At 42.5% G+C, this 21,663-nt stretch overlaps 1 protein-coding gene across 1 annotated transcript in view; it reads right to left on the bottom strand.

Annotated features, from left to right (window-relative positions):
* The window catches only part of lingo2 (leucine rich repeat and Ig domain containing 2), a 159,450-nt gene that overhangs the window by 108,856 nt on the left and 28,931 nt on the right, over positions 1-21,663 (bottom strand). The window contains exon 2 of the mRNA XM_047025409.1: positions 16,054-16,126. The gene's annotated coding sequence lies outside the window, so the exon portion shown is untranslated. The remainder of the gene's footprint in view (positions 1-16,053; positions 16,127-21,663) is intronic.

Raw genomic sequence — 21,663 nt, 5'->3', positions numbered from 1 at the left:
ATGTAAATTTGAATACGGTGTGTTGGACCAGGGAAACATCTCAAACACACAGGACAGGGGTGCAGTGCCAGTTATGAGAAAGGCTGGACTATAATCCTACTGCAATGTATAGCATCAAGTGGTCAACCCAGGTCAAGTACAGTTACAAATATTGCCAAATAGTGTGTCAATTGTTTCTCTAGTAATGGAGTTTTCTTTCCAATTACCCCCCCCCCCCCCTCCCCTCCAGAAACTCTGATCAATAAATACCTTCTTAGTTCGCCTGGGGAGTGCTGGCTGCTGACTGGTTGCTGGCTGACTGGCTGGCTGGGGAGGGGTATAAAGGGTATGAGGCAAAAGGTGTGATGGCTTTTGGGCGACACAAACCATAATGGGCCATAAGAAAAGAGAGAGAAAAGGGAAACTTGCAGTGGAATCAGTACTGTGTGCTGAACGGCTGGCCTGCTGCCCATGACCAGTGGCATCATAAATGTATTCAAACCATCAAACTTGTCTTGTGGCCAGACTCTCACATGTGATATTTGCAATCAATATCAAGCAGAGCTGAAATTTCATCACTGTAACACGCAAAACACAGTTCAGTCGATACGGAATACAACCCTCATCGCTGAGCCCTTCTGGATATCGAAGTAATATCAAATGAAGGTAAAACTAAAACATGCGGTAGGTCTTTACCTTCGACATCGTACCCTCGATGTAACTGGCAACGAGACACAACCGCGCTACATAGGCTCCACAACACGGCGTCCGCAGGGCTGAAAGGCAAGGTCAACGTTTTGGTTTTCCAGATACGTCCTGACTTTTGGTAACAGCCCTGTGAACAGAGCGATGAGCCCCCACGGCGTACCTAGCAGTAGCTCGCCCACTCGGACGGAATGAGGCGGGCGGTGAGTGAGTGGTTGGGTCCCCTTGACTCTCCATCAACTGTTTACCGACTCGGCCCCCGTGTCACTCTGATTTGTGTGAACGGCCGTGGGATGAGGCAGGTCGGAAAACAGAGAGGCTCGCCTTCCTGTCGCCCGCGCCGGTCTCGGTCTTCTATCGGCTGGTGCGACAGGGAGTGAAGCCCATCGCGGGCCGATTGGTGTGGATTTCCTCGCGTTCTGTTTTCATTTGTCAGAGTGGCCTTCAGAGCGTAGCGTGTTAGCACTCTGGCAAGTTTTTCTAATGTTGTCGTTGCCTTTGCTATCTCGCTTCGAGATCCCTGGCAGCCTGGGAATGACGGGGAGAACTGAATCAATCTGTGATGGATGCAGGAGGACGGATCCATGTTAGTAATGCAACGAACACGTGTAGGATGGGCTTCATCTCAGATCAATAAGAGGCGGCTGCTAACTGCAGACTGATCCAAGTTCTTCAGCTTTCAAGGAAAACAGAGACTGCCTGTCCAAATTAGCTACAGTCCATGCTTGTTTCCAAACTTGGATGTTGTGTACTGGTGAGAATAGACAAATCATTTGCATGTGAGGTTGACAGTTATCTTAATTTGTGATTCAATTTGTTGCAGCATTGCTGCGACATAAATCCATTACCACGATAGGCAGGATACAACTAGACTACAGTCCAACTGCTAAACCCTAAACATTTCTTCTCAGTTTGCTTGAACAAAATTCTGCACATATAAAACAGGGAACTCTATAAAACGGTAATCTCATAAGCTTGACCTTTTCTTCAAGATCTTCTTAAGCTACTTTAAGCTTCATCCAATTGCAGGACGATACTCTGAGCTAAGCGCATCTGGATGCGTTCCTTAATGTCTTCCCCTGTGTATCTGTGTTCTGTTTTAATTTTCTCTGTGGGTTTGAGAAATCGTAATATTTTGACAGCGACATCAAACATGGTGGGCTTAGCGGGCTCTGAGAGTTTACCCAGCAAGGCTAGCGTTTCAGTACTTACAGTGTGTCTAACCTGCCAAAGATTTTGTCTTTTGCCAAAGATTGCGAATGCATTGCAGTGGTTCAGTGTCCAGGGCAATAGTCCATCCAGTAATGACCAGCTTGTTTGTCACGCTGGCGTCTGGCTGACTGACTAGCTGTCTGGCTGACTGACTGGCTGCAGGCTGCTGGCTGACTGGCTGCTAGCAGACTGGCTGTCTGTCTGACTGTCCTCCAGCTCCCGGACACGCTCACCATGTCCCAACATCTAACTCTCTATGTCGTTTCCATAGCGATGGTGGGGTGCGTGCTCCGCGCCCCTCCCTCTGAGGATGACGGCTGGACAGGTGTTAATGATGATAAACCCCCCAAACCCCCCCTCTGTCCGGGACAATAAGCAGAGCCTAATGGGGTGAAAAGCTTACTTTTGGACAAAAGCAAATTACAGCCCTTGCAATCAATAGGGAGAGTGACTGAAACCCAATGGGGCTATGCCTCAGTTCTTCCAACAAGGGGGCAGAAATCTATTGATTCTTTCCCCTCCCTCCTCATTCCCTTCAATATGTGCCCCAGTCTACCATTTTAGGAGTGTTTTACTCTACTTATTGATTTAAATTAAGTCTGTTTATTGAAACTTGACAGAGACAAGACGGGCCATGCTAATTCGAATGACCTAAAGAGAAATGTGTGGTTGCCGAGCAGAATACAAACCGAACCGAACACTGCAGAGTTGGTGACATGGCATTCAGGTACGAACTGCTAACTGTTGGTATTGCAATGTAGTTAAATGGTAGTTCATGTAACGTTAATGTAAAGTGTCTTCATCCACTATTTGTATTCCACATTTGCAATTTCTTTTTTTAGTTATTTGTTTACTGTGAGATATCTGAGGAAACCCAGAACAGAAAGGCTCAAGGTCTGATGATCCAGCCATGTTACATATTAATGACCTGACATGACTGACAATGTATCTTGAGAAATGGCTGTTCTAAGAAGGCTTTATTTGATCAGTGCATATCACGCAATTTACCTAACAATGCCATTTCCGTGACCGCAAGACCTTATAATGACAGTGCCGGAAAATGAGCCGCAAACGTTTACTTTTAATTGGAGTCTGTCTTTGTGACAAACTAATTAATGCATTTATTATTCACTTCGTATTATGAGGAGATAAATATCAACAAACATAGGTGTGGAACAGGAACAGTTTGCTCATTAACGCAGCATAAATGACGGAAAATATGCAAGTGAAAATTATAGAGCTAATTTCAGAACCTTGTGATATGAACAGGTTCAACTAAGGCTGCATCGTATTATTAACCAGTAGCAGTTTTTCTGTAACAATGTATCTCACTAACCTATTGTTTTAAAGTCTGAAGTGCTTAAATTGATTTTTAGTTGGGGCCCTAATTTTTTTCTATAATTTGTTGACATCCAGTGGCATCATCACATATCTTCAAACATTTATATTAGTGCTGTCAGTTTAACGCGTTATTAACGGCGTTAACGCAAACCCAAATTAACGGCGTCAATTTTTGTTATTGCGCGATTAACGCTCTTTTTGGCCTAGCAAACTTTGTAATTTTTTTCACATGCTGTTGCAACAATTACCGACGTTAGAAAGACTACAACACCACACCGGATCTAGCTAGACCGGAAATAAAACAACAGGCACGCCACACACACTTGTTTGGCTTGCGAGCCGGCTAAAGAGTAGTAGCAGAGCCCTTTTACGGATATTAGACATTCTCTGGTAGTAGGCTAACGTTACGTTTTGAGTGGATGGAGAGCGCGAGACGCCGAAATGGATGCCAATAAGATTCTGAATGGAAAGTTTACTTTTAAAAAGTTGCCAAATGGTTCCATTGACAAGACCAAAGTGATCTGTGTGTTTTGTCGTTGTTAACTGAGCTATCATCGCAGCACGTCCAGTCTGAAATACCACTTGATGGCCAAGCACACAGCTGATGCGATTCATGCGAATTCTCCGCCCCTTCGTCAAAGCCAGGCGATTGCAATGTTGTTTTCAATAAAAAAAATATTTGCACGAAGCAATCCAAACCACTTTTCCATGTTGATAAGAGCTTTAAAATTTGAAAAAAGAATGGGACAAAAAGAAATCAAGGGACATTTAGAATTGATAAAAATGTGCGATTAATTGATTAATCGCGAGTTAACTATGACATTAATGCGATTAATCGCTAATAAATATTTTAATCGTTTGACAGCACTAATTTATATAGAACTTTCTTCCTCTTTCAAAACTCTGTAGGTCGGTTTAACTTTTTTAACAATCCTGTCCTTTGTTGGGTTTATCTGTGTTATTTATTTCCTTGTAATAATCTCGCTGACCTTGCAGTCGGAATTGTAGTTGAGATCAAAATGTTTGGTCTCTTGTTGACGGAATTTTATAGATCATTGTGGTCATTCCTCTCAGGAAGACAGGAAGCATATTCCAGTTTGATAAAACATCAAATGTCATTCTACCCTTACATGAATCAAAACATCTGTTGAGATCCTTCCAGAGAACATTACAAGCTTGTCTTCAAAAAGGTAGGTGTGTTTGTCTGGTGGTATGTGCTAAGCATGAAAGGTTTAATGTGGAAAAGATCAAAGGAATGCAGACATAAAGCAAATATATGAATTATCAGCTGGGAATTCATAAAAAAAAAAAAAAATGGCATATACCCCCCACACACACACACATTTTTACAGTTTTGTCTAATTATCGTTCTTTTCGTACACGGGAAGTTCAAATTGACATTGCTGCGTGTGTGTGTGTCCGTCATGTTCCTAATAAACTATAAAAATGCCAACGTAGTTTAAATAGTGTAGAACTTGGTTCTTTCTGCCATCAGTTCAATGAGTCTGCAAGTGCCTCTCGGGATCACTGTTTAAAGCGGTGAACATGCTTTATTGCTGACGGAGAATTTCCATTCCAAATTCACTTACAGAAATGACAAAGCCTTATCCGGCCAGAATATTTATGGAGCAGTGACGTGGTTGTAGTTGAGACCCACCAGTCTGGAGGTGTCTTGACACCCTGCTGGCGATCTATAAAACACCCTCCTGCTAGAGGCGATGTGCAGCTCACTTAAATACATCAATAAGCTGGGAAATTAGACATGGTGAGATGGCTTAGAGGCTGAGGGGTAGACAGGAGAGATGGTTTAGAGGCTGAAGGGTAGACATGGAGAGAGATCATTTAGAGGCTTGGGGTTTGACAGGAGAGACCATTTAGGGGGAGATGGTTTGAGGCTGAGGGGTAGACAGGAGAGATGGTTTACAGGCTGAGGGGTAGACAGGAGAGATGGTTTAGAGGCTGAGGGGTAGACAGGAGAGATGGTTTAGAGGCTGGGGAGTAGACATGAGATGCATCATGGCGCCAGTGCTCATTGCTCCAGACTCAATCTAGTTCTCTGTTGTTGAATGTTTAAATCCAATCTCACAGGCATCAAGTTACCTCACAAGTGTTTTTCTATAACCACGGTTAAATCCACAGCGCCTGCACAACTACTCTGACACAACTACTCTGACAATCCACGATTGCATAAAACCTAAATGTATCCATAATGCTGAATTTTCACTTTTGACATTATTGATTAACGAACGACAAGGAGCTTGTCCGAAGAGGCCAAATGCAGAAGCTAACTGGCTTCCATTCAGGCTGCCATACAAAACGCTAAATGATGTGGAGTTTTGCAAATGAAAACATCGTGCTGTGCTCTAAAAGTAGCTAGGTTCTCCTGCTGAGAACTGAACGTTACACATGGGCTCCAAACACACACACACACACACACACACACACACACACACACACACACACACACACACACACACACACGCACACACACACACACACACACTTCTCAGCTGAAGCCACCAAACTACCTTCCAGTTTACCAACCCTCTGTAGAGCAAGTATGCCCCTTACATAACTCAGAGTCTCATTTTAGGCTAAGCAACTATACGATAAGAAGTTACTCTCTTCAAATAAGTTGCTCTTGATAAGTCTGTCAGTAATGTCAATAGACCAGTCCTCTTGAATTTCCTCCAACTTCAACACAGCTAAATGAGTTCTTCCTCTCCTGTCCCTTCAGATGAAGACATTCTGTGGAGTTACACAAAGTACAGAGTTAGTTCCTTCTTATCGTGTCGAATATTCAGATCATTTCCTCATTTCCTCTCTCCTGAAGCATTGCCCTGTCAATCAAACCTCAGAAGCACAGACTTCCTCATCAAATTCTCCTCACTGCCAACAAAAATACTAATTTACCACAATGACAAATTGACCACGAGAGAAAAGAAGACGACTCAGATGTAGCTCAATGAGTCTCTGATAAAACGATCAAAGATTGCTCGTGACAGATGGGTCACAATCTATCCATTTTCCCTGCGAGTGTCTGTGCCCCTGTAACTGGAATTGATGCGGTATGAAAACTCGAGAGGTTAAACTACTCACTCTTGAATAAATCAGATAGATAAATTGATTTAAGACGTGATTTCGTCAATTGAAGTGATTCGTTGTCAGACGTCGTTGGGTTGACTGTCTAGTTACTCGCTTGTAGTGTTGCGTCAACGGGACTGTCTTTCACACTGGACACTAGCAGTCAGCTCTCTAATGACACAACACTGCATCCTGATAACTAGCACCTGGAGACACTACAGCTAACTCTAAGTTTCATTTTCAGGTTAGTTTTGAGTGGATACAACCCGACCACTGTGCTTTAAGCATGACCCTGAAAATACCTATGCAGTCAGGTGGAGCAGCATGATAAAAATAAAAAATAAAATTTGATATGTTATATTTTCTGTTTGTAATATATACTGTAGCATGTCTGCTGTGTGAATGTGCTTTAAGAGAGTACACTAACATCCAAAGCATCACAAGCATGCAGTATAATCATCTACGAAACACACTAGATCCATAAGGGATCAAAGGCTTTTAAGCATTTCAGATTCCACTTGACACCCCCCCCCCCCCCCCTTCCTGCCCGTTAAGTGGCAGAAGAAGGTATTCTGGTCCCTTCTGCAACTGCGTGTCACGGAGAGGATCCCCTCGTGCCCCAGCGCCTCCTGCCCATGGAGCCAGCCTGGTGCTGCCAGGGAGCTCCCAGACACACGGACAAGCCCACGCCTCCGCCACACAGCTGCTCCTCATGGGAGGAACATGGCAGGTGGGTGGAACACAGGGGAGGGCATGATGAGCTGGTGGGTGAGAGAAAGAGACAGAGAGAGACAGAGAGAGACAGAGAGAGAGACAGAGAGAGACAGAGAGAGAGACAGAGAGAGACAGAGAGAGACAGAGAGAGACAGAGAGAGAGAGACAGAGAGAGACAGAGAGAGAGACAGAGAGAGAGAGACAGAGAGAGACAGAGAGAGACACAGAGAGAGAGACAGAGAGAGACAGAGAGAGAGACAGAGAGAGAGACAGAGAGAGACAGAGAGACAGAGAGAGAGAGACAGAGAGAGACAGAGAGAGAGACAGAGAGAGAGAGACAGAGAGAGACAGAGAGAGAGACAGAGAGAGACAGAGAGACAGAGAGAGACAGAGACAGATAAACCTACAAATGGGTGAGTGGGAAAGGTGGTGGACTACCAAAATATTCAAATTAAGTTTACTTACACGTGCACTTTTTCATATTTTTGCACCAAGTTGTCTGAGCAGCTTAAAAGCTGTTGACCGTGTCTAACTTGCCTACAGTAAAGCTGCTGACCGACCCTTTCAATCCACCCAACAGAACCACACTGGCTTTCTTCACTGTTCTTTTCTTCTGGAAGTTTTCCTTTAACAAGAGGATGTGAAGCACAGGGGAAACACAGTAAATCCACTTTGATGAAAGGCTTGTTTTCTTCCTGCAGATTACAACTCAGGGCTTGGCTGTCTAAATCTTATTGCAACCATTTTGCCTGTGCCCCGGGCTGCATTAAACCTGTCTCTAAGTCAAATTGAAGGCCTCACTCTTCATTGAGTGCAAGTCGTATACTGTTCGGCAAAAATATAAAAACCCTTTCCTATTATGAAGACGTCCACTATCTAGAGCGGGGCTGTTTGTCTTGACACGGGACAGCAGCGGATAGACATGTGTGTCCATCTGGGACGAGTGAAAACAAGCAAGTCTTTAAAAGGAGAAACTTTGTTGCAGTCGTCCTTTATAGATGGTCAAAGCCAGACTTATGAGGCAGGAGGATCCCTGTCGAGGCATGGCGATTTGATCACTTTGAAACATGAATTCCCTGTCTTTTGAAACCCTTGTCAATATTGATTCGCTCGGCCCATTTGGAGCAGGTACTTCAAACCCTGCCTGTTACTGTTGACCTGGCTTTCATCAGCCTCTCAGAGACGTCATCTCGTTCCTCTGTCCTTGGATCAGCCCCCTTTACACAACTTACATCCATGGTCGCCATCTCTCTCTCTCTCTGTCCATCTTTCTCTCTCTGTCTCTCTCCATCTTTCTCTCTCTCTCATCCTCTCTTATCCTCTCTCACTGTCTCTCTCCGTCCTCTTCTCTCTCCGTCTCTCCCCCACCTCTCCATCACTTACCCTCTCTCTCCACACCCCCCCCCCCCACCCGTCCCCATCAACCCCACTTCATTCGGGTGCTCGATTGGAGTTGACGTTTCCATGACGACCGACCCCCGATCGACCCTGCTCATGCTCTTGGATGGTTGCGGTGCTAACGCCCACCTTCCTGCCGTGTGCCGTTGTCTGCAGCGTGGTGGAGGGGAGAACATGTGACAGCAGCTCCCGTCTGCTCGCGCCGGGACAGCCAGCATTCACAGACCAGAACAATGATCGCTTTCAACAACAGCGTCCCTGAGAGGGGGTCCAAGGCAAGGGGGAGACCCCGGCCTCCCTCTGCATCTGGCCAGATGGGGATCCCACCCTGGGGTTCTCGCGGAGCTATGCAATTAACAAGCAATTTAATAAAGCTTTACAGGTCAATCAGTGAGTTCCTCTCTGTTGAGAGACTAGGTGAGTGTGAGTGTGAGTGCAAATGATGTCTTTCATTGAAGCTTTCAGAATGAGATACCCTGCAGCTGCTGGTTCTTGAAATGACCCAGATTTTGCCTGTCGTATGTGAAGGATAGGTCACATTCCTTTCTGAGGCTTGGACCCACAGCATGCTTGAGAGGAACAAATACAACAGTGAGAAGACTTCTTGTTTTATTAACAAACAGAGCCGGGCAAACAGAGGACTCCTCTGTTCATTGTATCAAGGAGTGAGTGAGAGAGAGAGAGAGAGAGAGCGGGGGGAGAGAGAGAGAGAGAGAGAGAGTAAGGAGAGAGAGTGGGGGGAGAGAGAGACTGAGGAGAGACTGGGGGGGGGGGGCGAAGAGAGCAAGAGAAAGAGATGGGAGAAGAGAAAAAGAAAACTCTAGAAAGATTTACTGTTCAATTACGAGCGACTAGAAGAGCCATTGCCATATGGAGTTAGATTAGTTTCATAATTCAAACAAACAAACGCAACACGATTCAAACAAATTTAACACGATCCAAACAAACGTAACACGATTTATACAAACATAACACGATTCAAACAAACAAACGTAACACGATTCAAACAAACGTAACACGATTCACAAATGTATTTCGTGATTCACAAATGTAACGCGATTCACAAATAAATGACCCTATTACATTCGTTTGCAACCTGACAAACACAAGTTACAAATCCCTGCATTCGTTGGTGTGAATCCTTGCATTCGTTCGTGTGGATTTTTGGAACTTTCCTGACGCGCTTTGATCCACAAATGCATTTTTTCTAAAAGATATCCTCAGCAGCCTATCAGATCGTCTCTTCCAATTTTAGCCAATCACATTAACGTGTCTATGTGGACTTCAACAACCTGCCATAATGACGGACATCGTCTCCTTCAGATCACGAGCAATGTCGTCTGGTAGCATGTAGGTGAAATATTGCTTGTTAATCTTATTAAACCGATTATCATACCTGATTAAATATTGTTGAGAATGGCAGGATTCATGTTTAGTCATTTTCCGTGTTTCCTAGGCTAACGCAGAGCCCGTCTACCCATATTAGACATTCTCCGGTGATTGGCTAAAATTGGAGACATCTGATAGGCTGCAGAGGATATCTTTTAGAAAAAATGCATTTTTGGATCAAAGCGCGTCAGGAAAGTTCCAAAAATCCACACGAACCAATGCAAGGATTCACACCAACGAATGCAGGGATTTGTAACTTGTGTTTGTCAGGTTGCAAACAAATGTAATAGGGTCATTTATTTGTGAATCGTGTTACATTTGTGAATCACAAAATACATTTGTGAATCGTGTTACGTTTGTTTGAATCGTGTTATGTTTGTATGAATCGTGTTACGTTTGTTTGGATCGTGTTAAGTTTGTTTGAATCGTGTTGCGTTTGTTTGTTTGAATTATGAAACTAATCTAACTCCATATTGCCAGACTCTTGCAGTGGTGCACAAGGAGAAGTGGAATGATGCCCCAGAGACATAGATATCCTCATAGCCTTTGACAGTAAAAGAACAGGCAGACACGCATCCTATTAAAACATCCAGTCATTCACAGAAGGAATATAGAAGGCCTTATCTCAAGAGAACACCGATAGCGTGACACATGAAACAAGGCTATTTGCGCTTTACTGGTGAATTGCAATAATTTGAAATTATATGTTTTCGTGTTGGAAAAACACCAACGGCAACTTTATTTTCAAACCAAAGCATTGCACAGTAACAGGTGCAAATGTTTTGATTTTGAGATGCAAGCACATAAATTAACTAGCACCAAGGCAAAGTACGATTCCATGATCGCTCTCTCTCTGTGCGTCAAGTCAGTGTTAGTAGGAACTGATGATAAATACTGAATCATGTTGATGTTGAAGAGATGGTTACATACAGATGGAAGATATTGTGTTGTGCTCCTTTTCCTGGGGAGATAGCGTGATTGATAATAATGAGGTCAAAATGTGCAATACTTTGCAGCGCACAGTGCACTCAAGCACAAATTGTATCTGGCCTGATATGCCTTGTGCAGATCTGAGAGGGGTTTAATGATAAGTGACCTACTGTATTAGAGTAAAAAAATTTATCATTTTGGATGAACGCCCCACTGTAAAACATAATTCCAAGTTCTGTTTATTAGATATTTAGATGGTGAGGGTTAGGAGTTCTTCTCAAAAATCATTTCCCATTCAGGAACGAAGGACTGCATGCTAATTATTTGGAAACCAAAGTAATGAATAAATGGAAATGAAATAATCGCTGAACGCTATCTGAAAATGAGTTCACTCACAACCCCAAAATAATCAACAGAAGAGAGACCAGAAGATGTGTTTTTTGCTCTGTCCTTAGACCCTGGGGGCAGAGTGGCTTGGTGTTAATGCCAGGGTGTGCTGGAAGCCCTGTCATGGGGGCGTGATGCATGGGGCTACTGGTGTTTGTCACTCTCCTCAGCACTGTCTCCCAGACTCCATTATCCCACCCGGCTGGCCACCACGGCACCGAGGCACGACTCAAACATGCATGTGGGAACTTCTCCAAGTAATGTTCCCTAATTGGGTGGAGGAAAAGCATTCTGAAAAATGCATGGCGCCTGCCTGCGCTAGTTAGAGTGAGTGGAGAGAAGAGGGCAGGGGAGGAGAGGGGAGGAGGGAGGAGAGAGGAGGGGAGGGCAGGAGAGGAAAGGAAAGGAGAGGAGAGGGGAGGGGAGGAAAGGGGAGGAGAGGAGGGGATACTCTGACTGGGTGGAAGAGAAAAGAAGAGAAATTAGACAGGTAGAAAATAGAGGAGAGATGGAAAAGTAGGAGAGAGAGATGGAAAGAGAGAGAGCTGGAACTGTGAAAGAATAGTGGGCATTAAATAGACATTACATTTACATTGGACTCCTGCTGTAGACTTGGCTTTTATCCGAAGTGACATACTTTGAATGCATTATAGAACACATTTTACTGGTTTTAAACCTATCCAATCATCACTAAGAACTCTTCACGTAATCTTTAACAGCAAATGTGTTTGAAAAAGTAATTGCACCTGTTATTTTAGTCTAGAGTGTCAAAATGTAAAAACACAGAATCCTGTGTCCACATTGACTTTACCTCTTCTGTTTCCCTCTAAGTTCATTACAGTGTCAAAGTACCAGTCGGAAATCAACAAGCTGAATCAATTACTTCCTCCTCCATTATCTCCTCCCCGCCATTATCTCCTCCTCCATTATCTTTTCCTCCATTATCTCCTCCTCTATTATCTCCTCCTCCATTATCTCCTCCTCCATTATCTCCTCATCCAGAACCAAGAAGACAATCCAAGAGCACTTAATTTCTATTGAGGAAATTGGTTCGTACTATTGGATATGCTCACGCCTTCAGCGAGCACTACCTGTTATTACTTGTTATCTCTCATATATATTTATTTATTATTATTTTCCCACCCCTAAAAATACGTAAATATTTGCACTACATAGACAACGTCGGTGTTAAAATGTTCGTCTTGTTCCCAATTGACTTGCTTGTTTTTGTGCAAACATTTCGTTTGACGTTTTAGGCTTGAATTGAGTTTTGTGGCAAGGGAACTCAGTGCTAGCCTAAACTTGACAACGTCATCACACATTAGCAACGACGCATAGATACGACGTTCTAGTAAGACAGACAGCGATATCAGCGAGCCCTCAGCATTAGTACCGTAGCTCAAAGTCTAGGAAAGTTGAGGATACTTGGATCCCCCTTCGCTCTTTTGGGGAGCAGTCTCACAAGCCCTACTTACACGGCGTCATCAACCGTCATATTTATTTAGCACTAGCGTTACTACCTGCATATACCTACAGCTGGCAGCTGTGCTCCATTTTGCTCATAGATTCAGACCTAGCCCCGGTAAAGTGTACCGTTAGATAACTACTACACTTCTGCTGCGTGGGAATCGCAGGACCTAACCAGTCGAAGGGCGTATAAAAATGCAGAAGCACACCCCACAATTTCTCCCGAATTGTACCCTCTCGAGTTCTATATAAAATGGCATTTACTAGCACAAATCTGTAATAGATTCTTATGCAAAGTCAGGACCATAATATATTTATGACTGGTTCAAATGAAATACGTACGAATTTGCACCAAAAGACAATTTGAGGATTTGGATAGTTTGTCCTTGGCTGCAAATGATGGAAGTCCAAAGTATCGTGTTTGATTTGAAATGACAAAGTTGTTGACGTAACATTCTGTACACGTGTTGTACTATGGATCTAAGAGAAAAAGCTGTAGGCCATAGCTTTTATGTGGTACTCATTTATTTGGAGTTCTTGCACACAGCAAAAGAAGATGTGCCATTTGGCAGAACAGATGGTTTTGCTTTTGCAGTTCATTTTTATCGACCCATGAAATCTGAGCTACGTTCATTTGGGTCCAGTCTCATAAATTGATTTTATATTTAGCAATTAAAGCAGCTCATTTCATGATTAGTTTTAACATTGCATTTTAACTGAGGGTGTTTGACTGTTGACCTATGGTTCTGGGGAAACAAAATGCATCAAAGGAAATACTAGAGTCCACAAAAAGGTTTAGTTGGTGGGTGGTATCTCTCTCCAAATCTGTTTACTGTACTACAGTTACTGAAGCTTTACAATTGCTTTTCTTGTGTTTCCCCAATCTAAATTGCTACAGCTAAATAGCTCCAATCAACAAACAAAAAAGCTTTGAACTTGTGACCAATCGAATGCTTTCCCCATTGAGTGCCATTGGATATGTTTATCATTGGAAAGCGAGTTTGGTTTGTGAGGTTCAAATTTAGTAGAAGAACATTTATTGGGCTAAATAGAATCAGAAAGAAAAAAAACATTGCAGTTGGTCGGTGGAGCAAGCTTTTAATGTTGTCTGCTTAACTCTATAATAAAACAACATGTCATGTGTAAAACACCAAAAAGCATATTCTTATGTACTAATAATAGGGGATGTTTTTTCGTATTTATGAAAACTCATATCTGAGCACTGCTCTTCAAAACAACCTTAAACCTTCATCTTTGAGTGGTAGTGCAAAGTGCATTCCCATCACTGGGAAACTGGAGACAGACAGCATTTGTCACTTATCGGAAGTATCAACACGCGTATAGTTGATGCAAAAATAAAGACGCTCAGACGCACTGTCTGACTTTATTTACCCCTTCTTCAAAGGTGGTAAGAAGCTTTTTAAAAAGGCCATTCAGAACGTCTTTGTCGGAGGAGAAGAAAGAGAGGGAATTATGGGGGATATTGCAAGTGTCAGAGTCTGTTCTGATGAGAGTAAGGAGAGCTGCTCCTGAACTACTTCAGAGATTAAAATCCACATGTTCAGACCCCTTCAGAGGATTTAGCTGGGACTCGGACACCAAACAGCGATGATGGGCTCCCAGGATCCGTTTGGGCTTTGCCTCCCCACATCCCCTCACTGAACACAAGATACAAAGCTTAAAAATAACAAGGAGTGACAAGGGGAAATGCAGAAAACCAAGCATGACTGAGCAAGAACATATCTAATCTCTATAGTTTACAATACCTGAAGGAATGCACCCAACAGTCTTGAGGAGAACTATAGATCCTTTGCATTGCAGAGCATGTCTGGCTCTTTTGAAGGGTGTTTGTGTTGGACAGTAATACCCCAGAACATAAGACGTCCTTTATTATATCAGTTACACCTCTTCTTCTGACTACTCTCTCTCAGTGTTGAAACAGGGAGATGGAGATAAAGCTTGTTGTAACCGTGGCTTTTTGGTTCTAACTACTGTTGGTGTGTAAGGGATTTGGTGTGTGGATGACTTGAATGTCCATTCTAAGTTGTGTTCCAAACCCTAACGCAGAGTTCCATTTATGCACTGGCAGAGTTTAGCACAGAAGCTGTACTGAGAAATTGTGATTTATGCTGCTGTGTTTAATTACCTGTCTTTGCTATGAAGATAACATACTCCCCAATGCATCAGTCAAAACATGCAAAACTGTGTGTCATTTTTATAATAAATAAAGTAAAAGAAATATATAATAACTGAAAAGGTATTAGCACAGCCATCGAAATCTGTTGTCCATATGCTATACCAATGTGAAATATCCTTTCATTTAACATACTCTGTATTGCTCAAATGCAGTACTGAACAGTACAGTACAGAAGGCAGACAATTGCAATAACAATAATTTGTCACAGCCAGCACCATGCAGGCTGTGTGTTCACCTTTACACATGGAAAAACAGGCCAGAGCAGTTGTTATTGTGTTGCAGACAACGTGTGAGGGATTTGTGTAGGACTGGGTTTTAATGATCCTGATTCAGAACCCTGTGCCCTCAGTCGCCCAGGGGGCTGTCCAAGCTTCACCCTCTGGTGCCCAATAACCACAGTTCCTTTTTAAGACTGCAGAGAAACAACAGACCCAACAAACTGGGATGGATGTTTTTCAGAAAACAAAGCCAGACATTTTTGTTTCTGTTTCCTGGAAGTAAAACGATTGATTGAAGCAAAGCCAGGCTAGATCTGCAACCTTTGGGAAAAACTGAGATGGGAGACATCTGCATGCTGGACAGACACGACTGAAGTATCAGATCGTTCTTATGTTTTACGCACAGTAATCATGGTTTCCCTTGTTAATGCAGTTAACAACCAAATTAAGAAGCTTTTGTGTAGGAAACGTTCAGAAAACATTCAGATGTTCCATCTTGATCCTAATTTAACCAACCCCAATCTGCAGTTATGGTTCCTATTTATATTGTTTTGACTATTTCCCATTCATAGAATGAAAATGCATATTTGTCTAACTACAAGATTTTTTTTTTTTTTAAATCAACCTGAAATGGGAATGGCAGTAACACTTTCAATGTGTCAGTTCTCAGCTTGTTGAAATTACTTTTTTTGGGGTTGCCAATAACAAGTAGAGATGAACAAGAGTGGAGAGGCAAAGAGAGCAGATTGAAGTTGGTTTTAATCAACTACGACTACCATGTTCCCTTTAATCTGTGCTATGAAGTGAAAAATACATTTCCCAGAAGAAAAAAAAAAACTTCCTTTTTGATGTGTTTTGTCTCAGAACCCATTTTCTCTAGTGTATTTTCATAAGGGTATGATGTTAAGGATGAATATTCCAAAATAACATGTGGCTATCGCACATGTAACAACTCGTATTTGCATGAATTTTCACTTGTACCTCGAGGACAAATTGTACCTCAGTGAACAGTGACATAATAGGGCAACTTACCATTTCTAATTCAAAAGAGACGACATGGTTCCTTTTTCCACGGAGAGAGAACGAGGGAACAGAAACAGTGAATCTGAAACACAGAAAAGTTTGAAGTAATGTCATTAATTGTTAAAGCCTTAAGTAAGTAGAAGCAAACATTAGTGTCAGTTACCTGGACATGTTCTGTCAGACCTAATCCTGTTCATGCAGGTAACCATCTAAACTGCTCTGGTTGTCAGGGAAATATAATTAATAATAAACTAATAATGAACAGATGAAGAACTCCCCCCTCATGCTGTAATTGTACCACGATTTACAGTTTTGGCTTGACGAAAGATCTAACATTCTAAAAGAGGATTATTGCCCTAAACAAGAACATCATTATTGTAGGTTAGTGTTTTTTGTGAGTTGCAATATTCCAAGATTCCTGCTTGCATGGATTAAAGTTGACTGTTGTCAAATCCACACCATGAAACCATCTCTTTATGAAATAAAATATCCATCATTCCATTGAATTAAACAGTAGTCATGAACTAAATAATCTTCATTTGGAAAATAATGTTGGGTTTTGACTTTAATTTACCATTCATTTTATCGTAGTCACTGCGATATTTATCCAAAACCAGCTTGATACATTTTTGGTTCGTTTTAATTCGTTTTTCATTGCCATGCTATCCCCATAGAACTGTTGCACTAAACACTATGTCATCCATTTATGACAAACCATCAAGACAAAATATCTACGAGCAAAACCCTTTTATCTGGAGACTGTCTCCTCGTCATTTCCACCACGGCAGACGATCCGTTCCTCTGAGGGAGACACGGTAGTTTTGCTCTCATTAAATGGTAAACCATGTTGATAAATGACAGTGGTGCAGTTACTGGTGCAGCCCTCATCATATGTGAGCAAAGCTCTCATGTTTTAGCGAACTGCCTTTGAAATGAAGGGGGAAGAACTGAAAAGCTAAAGTCAGCCTTTCCCTTTAATAGAGCGCCACTTTGACAGCTCTGTGGTATGATAATGCAAGCTCCATCGCATCGTTCGCCAACAAAGTTATGAGCCAGCAGAAATCCGTATAACAGGGAAAGGCAAATGGATTGGGATGACTCTGGCATAAAACTCCCCTAATGACTGGATCTACAGTTTTTCCTGTGCGTCTACAATACCTTTCCCCTGAAACAAGCCGTCTGCTGGAGTTAATGCAGCCGTCTGCTGTAATATTTGTATTTTATATTGTATTTTATATTGTAAATTGGCAACTTATATTTTACTTATTGTATATTTTATTTTAATTGTATTCCACTTAGTATTGCTAGTTCATGTATCCTTAGTATAGTTAGACCACATATTTAAATTTAAGATTCCTATTTGTTTACTGTATGCACCTTCCTGCCAAAGCAAATTCCTTGTCTGTGCAAACTTTCATGGCAAATAAATCCCATTCTGATTCTTATTCTGATTCTAATGAAACACTGGTGTGCTCTGGTGGGGAGGGAGAAAGGTGGAGCACCTCCTGCTGCTGGCTCCTACCCCCCAGTGTGGCAGTTGAGGGGTGGGTTGTTGTTGGTAGAGAGGATAGTGGGTGTAGAGAGGGTGGATGGTGTGGTGAAGGGGTGGGTGGAGGAGGAGGTCTGGAGGCAGTGCTGGAGAGGATCTCTGAGTAAGCCAAGGTCAACGTTACGCTGTGGCCTGACCTGTCTCCCACACACACACAGACACACACACACATTTAGCTTTTCCCTGAAGACAAAGACTGCTGAGGGCAGCTAAATCACCACTGTGCACATGGATCCATACTATGCATCTTCCTGCACACACCATCACATCACTACATCCGCATGTATGCACTGCTCATTATGTGCACCACAAGCCTCGCACAAAAATACATACACACACATCCGCATGAATGCAACCACTGCTAATAATTTACACAGACACACACACACACATAAACCACAAGCTTCTGCACAAAAACACACAAACAACCACATAAGCCACAAGGCTCCACACAAAAACACGCACACAGACTCCCACATAGACAACCAGCATCTGCACAAATGAACACACACACTCACTTTATGAGCAACACACAGACAGACTGGGGCTGTCTCAACTGTGACCTGGATTCAGTGCACAATCCCCCCTCCCTCCCTCCCCCATCCTCCCTCCCTCCCCCATCCTCCCTCCCCCATCCTCCCTCCCTACCCCATCCTCCCATCCTCCCTCCCCCCTCCCCCAACCCCCCATCGCCCATCTCAGGCTGGGGGACAGAGAGGTGAGGCCCAGCCGCTGCAGGTTCAGGATGTGCAGATGTCATGTCCTGTACAGGCTGAGATCAGGTGGCTCACTTGGCAGGAACATTCTGCTTTATAACACTCTTGCTTTAGATAAGCCTTCCTGCGTTTATATAAAACTCCAGGTTGCATAGTTTATACACACATACTACATAGTTTCAACAGGGCTTCAACAGGGCTTTCAATACTTGAGGTGTTCTTCGAATGGGATAGATGAGGAGGGGAGGGTTCAATCGAAGCATTCACTCTGTGAAAGACTACACGCTTCCCTCTGCAGCTACAGGGTAGGGGGAAGGTACGTTTCAGAGGTTCGTTGAAGAAAAATCTTGCTTACTTTGCAAGTTTTGCCTCCATTTTGTGTCCAGACAGGCTTTCCTCCCCTCATGCTAATCAGCTTTTGAGTTTCCTGGTCTTTTCACTCAGTGTCAACATAACGGCCCTCATCTTCTACCTCAGCCTTGCAGCTTTGGTCTTCAGACACACTCTCCAGCTACACAGCCTTTAGAGGCCCCAAGCTTTGGCACATTTCCCTAAAAACTTCTTTCTGACTCTCTTGTCGTCTTCTCTTTACACAGGTTGTCGTTCCTTTTGTGTTTTTTTTCGCTTACAAATTGTTGCATAATTCCTTTCAATTCTTTCAGTTTCCTGTTGTGTTTGTCGACTATCGGCACTTTTAAACATTGCATGTATTTAGAATTTAATTTAGCAAAAACACAATTTTATAGTCGGTGCCAATCTGAACCTCAGAACGACAGTGTAAAGTATAAACTCAATTAAATGTGATTACATTAGTAGAATATCAAAGTTCTGTCCAACTGGTACTCAAACTGTGTAAGCTCAGTGTGTAATGGTTTCTGACTTGGTTTTATATTCTGTTAAAACCCAAGAATTGAGACAGGAAACTGCTTTGCAAAGTTGGTACAGCAAAAAGCTATCCAACTCAGTGGCATCATAGCATGAGTTTGTGCGGAAATATGAGACAGAGAAACATCTCTAAGCTACATACCAGGTTTGAGATTGAGAGTTGTGTTGTAAACTTAAAAACGTGTTCCACTTTGAAAACAGAACGCACAGAAGAGTCCATCAAACCCTCCGCATCGCTGTGGTAACATTGTCATGAGAAACCAAAACAACGTGCTTGTTTGGATGCCTTTTAAAGTAGTTATCTGAAATAAAATATTCATGCTTATTCATAATGAAGGACTAGCCGTGGTGGGGGGGGACACAGAGCACTTCTGACTCACAGGTCTCTCTTCAGACCGCTTCAACCCTTTAACACTTGTCCAACTACTCGTGTTGTTGTGTTGCCTTTCATTTGTATCTCGCTTGTCTAACTTCTCCAGTATAGTTGTGTAGAATTTCATTTGTATTTGTGTCTCATATGTCTTGGCTCCAGTGTTGTTGAGTTGTGTTTCATTTAGCCTCGGGCAGTGGACTGCCTCAATTTTTTGGGTCATATGTTGGATTGCTTTTACCAATCAAGGAAAGTCAATACTCCATCATACATCCCTGCTCATGTTTCGGGAGACGTTTTCATGCTTTAGATTTTTGTTGCAGTACACTCCCAGAAGCCAGGAAAGTTCCCAGAAGCCAGGAAAGGTAAATGATTTATGAACCTAAACCTGGTTTATTTGGAAAAAAGCTAGTCTCACCACCAGGAGACAAAGAGCCACACAACTGTAAACAAGTGACAGGGTGTGGGCCCTGGTTAGCATTAGCATCCCGCGCTGTGTCACAATGCAGAGGAGTCCATGGAGTCTGACAGAAATTACAGCGTACTTTCAGATGCAGGTTGGCGGCCACAGACATCAGCCTCTCCCTGAAGATGTTGAGAAGGTTCGGTAGTGTCATATACTGGCTTCTAATTTCAGACAAACCACCAAAACTATTGTATACATTCGACATATAAATATATTACATTCTGTGTACTGTATTCACATAAGACAAAGGATGCAAAGAGAGGTGTGTTTAGATGGCCGGGCCCAGGACTCATCCACAATTTTCTGCAGCCATTTAAGAGAGATGACAACTTTAATTGAGATCTCTGCTGTGTTTTAATTAATTATTCAAAGCGATTTTGTAAACAGTGTCACATCTCTCACTGGGGACTCTGCGACACACTTTGCTATTATTCTTTGGAATAAGTATGTAGGCCACGAAGAGAAAAGATTCAGAGCACAAAAAGAACATCAGATCCAGTTAAAGCTATAAATGTAGCAGCACAACGTGACTACTGTAAGAAGAGATTTGCAGGTTGACAGAAGCAAAATGGCTGCCTCAAACAAGACATGGTTGGAGGTTGACAGCACATAGACAGCTGTGAGTCATTGCTGTGTACTATCCATCCCTCTTACGGTGTTTCACCAGGTTACGAACCCAAACTAAATAGGCAGTGCTGTCTGTGAGACGGAAGGGTATTTTCATCCTGGTACAAAGATAACTGCACATCGCAATGACAACAAAGTGTTGGAGCATGATAACCAGAATCTCATGTCTTCAGTGTTCAATAAGAGTTTGTAGCTGGGTGTGTGTATGGTACATATTTGCCCAGACATATTAATAATGACACAAAGAAAGTACTTAATACTCTGACAAAACTGTTCCAATAGCACATTCCTCTGAAGTCTTAGTGAAAGGTAAGTGTGTTGTGCAAGTGTTTTTTATACATATATATATATTGTGTTTAACTTTTTTTTATAACAATAATAAGTATTGTACTATTGCATTTGTAAGAGTTCAGTCAGCCATATATACGGTGCTAAAGCACATAACCTACCTTGGGAAAACATTTCAAAAGAAGAAGGCTAAAGTATGTTGAAAAAAGAGACTAAATAACATCTACACAGTAGCTCTCTTTGCAAGAAAAATTGAAATCCATCCAAAACGAAGATGTGTTGCACTGTTTCAGTTCAAGTGTACCAACAGATCGACAGTAAAATAATTACGGTAATGTAGCCACTGATGTGATGAGGTGAGTATCACTGGCAGAATGGGTGTCTCCCTACTATTTCCACGGGTTCCTCCACGATTCTCTTCACATGCTAATGTGCAAGCTGCTGAACCGAGATGTGGAGTAATTTGCAACGTTTGCAATTTAATCCTTTTTTTCCTTTTTTTATGTAAATTCCTGACAGTCCGGGTGTGGTGAAAGTTCACAACAGACTGACTCTTTTCAGAGAGCTACAGTATACGGTTTAAAGAGAAACTGAAAAAAGAGAAAAACACGCACTCTATCTGCGTGTTTGTTCAAGCGAAAAGTCTGAGGAAAACAGGAGCATAAATGACAAGATTTCTCATTTTCTCATGTGAAGATCTGTCATTTTAATTTGTTTT

This window comes from Hypomesus transpacificus, chromosome 1, assembly GCF_021917145.1.
Source record: "Hypomesus transpacificus isolate Combined female chromosome 1, fHypTra1, whole genome shotgun sequence".
Lineage (NCBI taxonomy): Eukaryota > Metazoa > Chordata > Actinopteri > Osmeriformes > Osmeridae > Hypomesus > Hypomesus transpacificus.
This window is presented reverse-complemented; position numbering and strand designations above follow the sequence as displayed.